The sequence below is a fragment of the Acomys russatus genome, chromosome 31 (assembly GCF_903995435.1).
Source record: "Acomys russatus chromosome 31, mAcoRus1.1, whole genome shotgun sequence".
In the NCBI taxonomy this organism is placed as follows: Eukaryota; Metazoa; Chordata; class Mammalia; order Rodentia; family Muridae; genus Acomys; species Acomys russatus.
In genome coordinates, this window is record NC_067167.1 from 37,819,014 (window position 1) to 37,828,187 (window position 9,174).

Below are 9,174 nucleotides of genomic sequence, written 5' to 3' on the forward strand. Positions count from 1 at the left end.
TTTTGAATGTAAATCAATATCTATCATAGGTCATCTCTATCAGCTTAAAACACCTATCTAGATCTAACAACACATTAACCCCCAAACAACTAAGTTTAATTATAAAACCAAACTATCTGGTCTTCAACTCCATCAGAGACTTGAGAAGGAATAAAAATTAATTACCTGAGTAAACAGGAAGTGCTTAGCAGCTTCCAAAACAAAACAAAACAAACAAACAAACAAACAAAAACCAAAACAGAACAAAGCAAAGCAAAGCAAAACAAAACAAAACAAAACAAAAACAGAGATAGTTTGCTGTCTGAACAGTCACCCAAATCTCCCTATAACTTTGGAGCATCGTCTTCAGCCTTCTGGCCCAGTATATCTGATAGACATATTTGTGAGGCAGGAACTATTAAGGACTTGCTTACCCTATCTTGGCAGACTTTGGCCATGGACCCTGCTTGCATCCAAGCTTGCCCATTTTTAGGCAGAATTCTCTTTGTGGCAGAAGTGAGGACATATTGCCCAGTGTCTTGTTTGCCACATTTGAAGCCATCTCTATAAGGAGGTTCTTTGATGCTCATCATCTACTTTGAGGGAGGCTGGGTATTGCCAGGAGTTAACCTGTCTTGTCAAATAATCTTAAAAATAATGAAAACATACTTAAATGTCATTCTGTCGGTCTCTGAGATCATTCTTCACACATAGTCTAATATGAGGTACTGTACCCATACATACAACTCAATTATAATACAAGGTTTACTTCCACTACTTTGAAAGTGTTATTGCAAGCTATGTAGGATAATTAAGTAATACAAGTTAATTGTTAGTTGATCAAATTATGATCATGTCAATTACTAGTATATTTCTATCACAAGAATATACATCCTAGGTTTTACAGATAGATACGATTCTATAGCTAGATAAAGTAAAATAGTTAGATAAGGTCAAAACCTCAGAGACCAGCAGATGCAATTTTACTGAGCTAGAAAGGCCAGCAAATGAGAGTTAGCTCAGTTTGAGAGACATGACCTACAGAGCACCAACAGGATAGCCAAACTTATTAAGAATCTAAGCAAAATAAAGGTTTGAGTGACAGTAGATGTGAATAGACACATTTGCTGATGTTAATGAGTATGAATTCTTATAAACAAAAAGGGTAAACAGGAACATGGACACTGACAAAACAGGATCAGAGAAAACACATTCTGTGAGATGAGCATGATTTACAAGGGAGGGCTGTGAGCTCTGTGTCGGGTGCTGTTGAGAAGATAAAGATGGGAAAGGATCTATGGAATTTTTTAGGGGTAAATATATTCAATGTAATATAGAAGAAGACATCATTTGCAGTATTGAGGTATAAGAAAGTATTGTTTTGTCCTGCATCAAAAAGTCTTAGCAATTAGTAATTTAAAAAAATACATTCTCTCTCTCTCTCTCTCTCTCTCTCTCTCTCTCTCTCTCTCTCTCTCTCTCTCACACACACACACACACACACACACACACACACACACACACACACACACACACACACACACACACACACACACACACACACACACACACACACACACACAGAGGAAATATAATTTTAAGCTTTGGTTTGATTTATTAGGATGACAGGAATATTGACTCAAGGAAACAGAATCTACCATGAACCTCCAATGACAGAAGAATGGCCCGGTCAAGGGAAAGCACACTATGGTATGACTGAGTCCATGCCTTTGTCTCCATATGCATTTTAGTTTTCACCCATTAATAGCATGGCTTTCATGGAGCAGTGGCAAAGGGGAGTGTGACAGAGCAGCAGGCCAAAATTAAATTACAGCAACCTGGTAGTTTGCATTAAACCCTTCATTCAGAGGTGGTGGCTGGTAATCATGGCCAGATTTTCCTTAAAGACAATGGCCCACCATGCAACTGGCCACACTCAGCTAATTCGTGCTGTCAGCTGCCTTTATTGGCTGCTGGGAATCCAGTATTGATTCTTGAACCCAGCAGCAGCACAAAGAGACACTAGTTCATGGTCAAAATACTACAATAAAGGGCTGGCAGCTAGAGAAAAGCAGCCATTCCATTGCACAAACAAGGTCAACTAGAAGACATTACAGTGTAATACCAATAGTACTAGCATCCCTCTTCAGCGTCAGTGATGTCATACTGGCAGAATGAGAGTAATGCAAACAAGGTTTAGTGCTGGAAAAATATAAAGGCATTTAGTGTAATTTAATCTCAGGCTCTCTATCATGTCAAAAGTGCTATGAATAGCAAAACATTTAGTTTCATCCCGGGTAAGAATTTATGTGTACAAAAATGATTTTCTAATCAAATTTTGTATGAACTAAGCAACTAGCCATGTGCACCCTAACCAGCCTTATCAATTTTATTGCAATGTGAAGTTTCTCATTCCCAGATTCAAGGCAGTGTGTCTACTTGTCATTTATTATCTCTTTTAGTATTAGACTTTCAAAATATCACGTGTCATGTAGCATGGATGAACAACTGCTTGGTATTATCAGTTCTGAACATTGAGCATAGCTTATGTTCTCTCTCTCTCTCTCTCTCTCTCTCTCTCTCTCTCTCTCTCCTTCATACTCTCTTTCTCTCTCTCATTCTCCCTTTCTCATTTCTGAAAATTGATAGGACCTTTTGTTTAAGTACTTGCATCCATTACTATTATTTATAGGAGAAATTTTCCTACCTTCTTGGTCAGTTCAAAATTAATTATAAATATAGAACAGATTACACTGTTAACACATACTCTATGTGGGAAACAGTATACTCTCAAAATAGTTAATGGATAAATCAGAGAGGCAATTGATGAACCTAAATCACCTGCAATGACTGAATAGATTTTAGAAAAAAAATCTAATTGTTAAGAACTGAAAGAATGTGTTTGAATTCTCCTTGGCAATAAATGTGTCTAAGGTTAACTCATAGCAATTCTTTAAAATTCCTGAAAAAGCTTAAACAAAGCTTGAGTCATGATAACTCAGATAGATGTTCTATTCCCTACAACCTAGCAGGTGTAATGGCTTAGGCCGGTGACCAAAACACCGTAAAACAGACCAAAAAACAGTAAAGCTGTTGTTTAACTGTGAATGATGACTGGACCAAATAACCTAGTAAATTTGTAACATATCTGTGTTTGTTAAGAATACATTCAAAGGTCTTTAGTTGTTTTATACACTTTATGTAAATGTGCTATCCTTCTTTTAGCTTAGCAAGTTTCATACAATGTGTTTTGATCTTGTTCCCCCCATCTTTCCAAATCCACCTCCCTTTTCTACCTACCCAATTTGTGTCTTTTATTCCAAGCCTGTTTATCAACTAAAAACTAATTTTTAACACCCATTACCTACTAACAAAGACTCAATGACAACAAACACATGAGTTAACACAGATATCAGAGTGAAAGTATCATTCAGACTTCAAGATTGCTCACTAAAACAATTTAGGTCTGAGAAAGATATTGCTTGATTAAATCCCATTTCTCCCAGTTTTCACAGAAAGCTAGGAGCACTTAAATTAAACTTCATATATAAAGTTTAATAGGCAGACAATGGCCAAGCTGAAACTGTTCGAAAAGTTCTGGTTCGCCTCTGTTATTTCCCTCATTATAATTCAAGTTTTAAAATAGATCTACATTGCATAATTATGATACCTAGAGAAATAATAATGCATAGAAAAATCCAAACAATAAGTATTGTAGACCTAAAAAGGCAAGGCTTCCGGTATTCTTACCTTTCAAAAACTAATGCTATACATTTTCCCTGTGTTATATGTATACAGATATACACAAGATCATATGATTCAGCTATAAATACATTTTCCTAGTTCATAACTGACTATATTTCTGTATATAACATATTGGTATTTTCTTTTTAATAATTCATACATGAATTGCTATCAAGGTATTTTTAAGTTTAGCATAGATCATGCCTAACAAATAGATAGAAATCTTGCCATTTGACAGTTTTAGTTTCATAGAATTATTTATAACCATCTTCTACATGTGGGGGTATTTTTTCTGCTCTTCTTCCTCCTCTTCCTCTTCCTCCTGATCCCTCCTCCTCCTTCTTATTCTTTTTTGGACAAGTACACTTGATATGTACTTAATATCCTTGTCTATTTTTTTCTTCATACTACTTGATTTATTTTCTTTCTTTTTTTTTTTTCTGTGATTGGTATTTTATTTCTCCTTTACAAGTTCCACACAACAGACAAAGGGCTTTTTTGATAACATACTGTTATCTTTGTTGGAAATGATCATATAATCATTTTAAACAACACAAATGTGTACATACATGAGACTGAGGTTTCTGCAGCCTATAAACACCTCTTTGGGTTTAAAAAGGAAAAAAAGCAATATACTGACAATTCAACTGTAACTCTTAGGAAAACACCAGTTTCCTTACCACACCTAAGTGTTTAGTACAGGGACCTATCATCCAAGACAGCAAGGAGCTCAAGACACTGGAAGCCAAGAGCAGCTCACCAAACCAGCGCAGACCCTCCCCTACCCAGCACCTCTTCAAAGGGCTCCATATCTCAGCAAGACAGCAGTCACCCCAGGACAGGAGCAGCAAATATACCCTTCTGTAACATTTCTGAGTGTCTGACACAGTACCTCACACCCAGCACCTCAGGAACTCCATGAGCTCACGCCTACCACTCTTTAGTCTGTTCCCTTCATCTAAGAGAGGGAACCAGGTCTTCCTAGTTCACTGTAGGTGCCTGGGGTAACAAAGTATTTCACCAGAAGGGATGTAAGCAACGCTATTTGATAAGAGTAAGAATAAGGAAAAAGCAGTTAGCATAAAGAAAAAGTGCGCTCTAGCACACTAAACTATCAGACCAATGCACAACATACTGCAAAACTGTAATACAATACGGTCAAACACAATGTTCAAATATTCAACTGTTGAAGCACATGAAGATCATCTTCTCAATGACAAACCAGGCTCTTATTCTGTAGCTACTTTTGTGTAACTTTTAAAAACGCTGTCCCTCAACAAGGCCTGACACTGATCTTGATACTTGTTAGGAAGTTTGACAGGAGACAGTAACAGCTGAACAGTCAGTCAGCTTTCGAGGTCTCCCTGCGCTCATCTTCAGCATTCATCCGAGGACTGGGCATCGTCTTCGTCCCTCACTTGTCGGTATCTCCCTGAAGACTCCCCTTCTGGATTGTAGCTCTGCATTTTAATATTCAGTCTCTCGGCTAATTTCTGTGCTGCGAACTTTGCCTGCATCTCCTCTTAACTCTGCTTCTGCTCTTTCTGCAGGGCCAGCAGACTCTTCTATAGAGAGCAGCTGTGCAGGCAGGTGGTGGAGCGGAAGGAGGCGCGCTGCTGTGACGTCATCAAGATGCTGCCTGGCCCTGCGTCGCTGCTCTTCTGAGGAGGCAGGAGACTCACCCCTCTGACGATGACTTGGTGAGTCCCTCTGTTGTGTGGGTAACACGTTGGTCTTAAACTTGTGAGGAGGGGGCACTGGGTTTCTGGCTCGCGTTTCTAGCACTTCCATGTAATGCGGCTTCTTAGGAGTCTCGCTCTGGAGTCCTAGAAGGTTGTCAGCGCTGGTGTTTTCTTCTGGGGGTTCAGGCTGGTCTGAGATTGTGGTCTTTTGCAATTTAGTGATAAACAGACTGTCAATGGTGCCGGAAGTATCTTCTGCTTGACTTGACAGAGGGCGCTGGGCAAGATGTTGGTTCACTTCAGACGAGGGTGCCCTGGCTCTGCTGCTGGGAGCTGGGCCTGTGCTTACCGGCCAGCCAGCCTCCAAAGTCTCCTCATTCCCTCCGTGAGTGAGATGTGCAGGTCCCAGGGTTTCTGAGGTTGCTTTAGAGGATTTAATACCTACAGAGGAACATTCAGGAACTAATGACGAAGTATCAAGCATCAGGTCAGAATTCTGGGCCTTGTCTATGTCAGTATCAACTCTTGTGGTTGCTCTTTGCCTTAGCTTACAGTCTACACTAACAGGGTTAAACAGTTCACTTCTCCCTCCAACCTCTTCACGTTCTGCAATGGCCGCTTTCAGTTTGGCGATGGTGTCTGAGATCTTTTTACCTTTGTCGGGCAATTTGCAAATGAATTTTTCGTTGCGCAAAAGTCTCTCCTGGCGCCTCAACCTCTCCCGCAGCTCCGCCGAACTCTGCTGCCCCAAGTCCTCGGGAGCTGGGGGCTCGAAGCCGTGGGGCAGCGAGCACATTGTGCACGGGCTGCTGCTGGCGCGGCGGGCAGGACTCCCCGGCGGGGCCCACTGTGGGCGCAGGCTCCGTGGCCGGTGGCGACTTAGGCGGGCGAGCGGGAGTCGCCATTTTCCCGGAAGAGCCTGATTTATTTTCAAAAAGACAACTTTTCCTGAAATGAAGCTGTTGTTTAGCTGTTTTTCTAAGCCAATTTTTGATTTGGGAATTATTTTATTTATATGGAAAACTTGGCAAAAATCTCCATGGTAATATAATAATATATATTTAATTGTAAACCAGAAATTGATTATTGCATATTATCATCAAAGTTTCAGATTTGAGTGTGATATTTACACTAATGTGTTCTGTTGCTGTAGTTCAGAAGTCACTGTAACCAATCTGTATTTAGTGATGATTCCATTTCTGGTCTCAGATCAATTTCTCAACTAGACTTGTTTCCTCTCATTTTGACAGTTCTAAGGTAGACTGGCCAGGTATCTTGTGGATGGATTTACCATTACTGTAATTTAAATTATATAGTCAGTTCTAAATGATACAAACTTTTAAAAAATAACCTATAGTCCTAGTTCAGGCAATGGTATCTTTTATTACCTGTATCATGAGGATAGGATTGCCTTGCTATTTTGGCTTACACTGAGGATCCTTCTAAATGTTTATTGTTGTTTTGTGTTTTTGTTTTTTGTTTTGCAAGTGATTTGTGTTTTCATTGCAAGTTGCTCACTGATAGGTGTAGCCTGAGCTTTGGCTACTTTATTGGATTCTTTGTTCTTCCTCCTTTACAGCACTCCTGTTCCTTCCAACCCTCCAGCACTAGATAGAAGAGAAATAACGTTAGAGAGTAATGGGGACATTGATATTGTTAGGCTGCTTCCTGCTGATGAGGGATGTCAGGTTCCTTGGGGAAAACTTAATCTTTGTTTCAGGATCTCTCCAACCAGCGATCATCAAATATCAAACGCCTAACATCAAACAGTAACAGCAACAGCAACAGCAGCAGCAGAAGCAAGGAGCAACCAGCAGCACCAAGCAGCAGAAGGAGCAGCAGTGGGGGGAGCAACAGTTGCCTTGACTCTGGCATCTTTATACTTTCCGAAGAGTCCCTAGAATTCCAAATGTATCAGCTGGCAGAATCACACCCTTGCTAGAGCATGAGGCAAACTGTAGTCAGCTGTCGTGCTCAGTCTGAGGAAGTCTCATGTCCCACATCTGGAATTAAAACAAAACAATTCCCATAACAATTCTGTGTGTTTAAAGAAACCAAAAATTCTTACTACAGATAGCCATTGACATGCTGTACATATTAATAGGTTTGTTACTTACAGAGATTTGTTACATCAGAGATCTTGGCCATATAAATTTTAGTAAACATTTCTCCTTCATAATACATGTTTTAGGTTTCCTTATGTAACTATGCTTGCCCTTTGGGAAAGTTACAAATAGTTTTATATTTAATGTGTGAATATTTTAGAAGATTTTAGAGACTGCAGTTTTAACCCCTGGGTTACGAAATGTTTGTTTATTATTGCATCTTTTGACCTTGTATTTACATGTCATTTTTCAACAAACCTGGGATTTATCTTGATCTGATGAGTGATGGGATCCAGTGTAGCTGTGTGTTAAAGTCTCTCTACAGCTAGGTAGTGATCCTAGTCACAGTTCCCGTCATGCCTTTCACTTGTTTGGTGGAATGGAACTGGCAACAACTTAGAAGTGTTCACACTATTTGATTCCAAAACACAATAGTTCGTATGGAGGAAAAGCTATGCCTACAAACTGCTTTTGAACACCTCTCTTCTCTCTATTCGGCTTCTCTTACAGTTATGCCTGGCTCCTCCCACACACCTCACGCCTCTGTTCCCAGGGCAACTTTCACTTTCTTCATCCCCTGTGTCCATCTCACACTTAAGCATTTTTATGACTCTCAACCTCATATTTCTTTTTTTTTTTTTTAAGTCTGGGGTTCATACCATTTATTTCTTCACCTTAGCTGTGTATACATATATTCAACAACAGAGGTGGGATTTAATCACAGCAGCTTTGGTGCACAAGTCCGTGCTCTTCGTCCGCACTCTCTGATCCCTTTGACACTCTTATGGGGTACTAAGAACTATATACATTTTGGCCTTGCTTCTTGTCCTTATTCTCTCAGGTAATGGACTTCAGACTTTATTTTATTTCCATGCATAAAAAGTAATTGAGCTCTTTGTTTTTTACCTTCTGTGAGTTTCTAACCTCTCTTCTTGCTTCCAAACCAGCTGCTTTCATCTGCGATTTGTGCTGCACTATATCTGTTTGGATGGATTGCTAGAATCATCTATCTAAATGTTATTTGGGCCATGACGTCCCTGTAGATTAGCTTTCGGCAGCTCCCTACCAACCATAGTTAGAGCTCAAAGCTTTTTTAAATATGCATAATCAAGGGTTTCTATTCCATACTCTTAGCTCATTTCTGTCCTCTGTTGAATTTTATTCTTTGACACTTTATTTCCAGAAATCTCATTTTACTTGTGTCACTCAATAAGACTTTTCATATAGCACCTCTTAGAAATGGTCATCTATATCACACCAAGGAAAGAAGAATCTGATACCCTTTGTTTATATCCGAGCAGTTGATTCCACATGGTAATGAACTAAAGTGATTGTCTGCCTCTGATCACCTTGAGGAAAGCTCTGTCTTGTTTTATTCATTTTTATTTTCTTAGTAACCAGAATTCTGAAAGTATATAGAGAACTTGTAAATTTTTGATAATGTCAACATGTGAGGCAACTTTATCATTTTGTGTGTGTGTGCACGCGCGCGCACGCTACCCTGTCAAACCAGAGGGAGTTATCTGAGTTCCTGAGTGCTTTGAGAAGATATCCAGTCTTTGAAGGAGTGATTGCACACAAATCAACCATGGAAATCCTTGCCTTCAAACAGCAACTGAAGAAGCGTTTCCTAAATCGAGAGAAACAAAGCAAATGGAGTGAAC

The 9,174-nt window shown here is 39.5% G+C and overlaps 1 pseudogene; it reads right to left on the reverse strand.

The window, feature by feature from the left end:
• Window positions 1-4,529: 4,529 nt before the first annotated feature.
• On the reverse strand, window positions 4,530-6,228 carry LOC127183659 (DNA-directed RNA polymerase II subunit GRINL1A-like; annotated as a pseudogene).
• Between the last annotated feature and the right edge of the window lie 2,946 nt (window positions 6,229-9,174).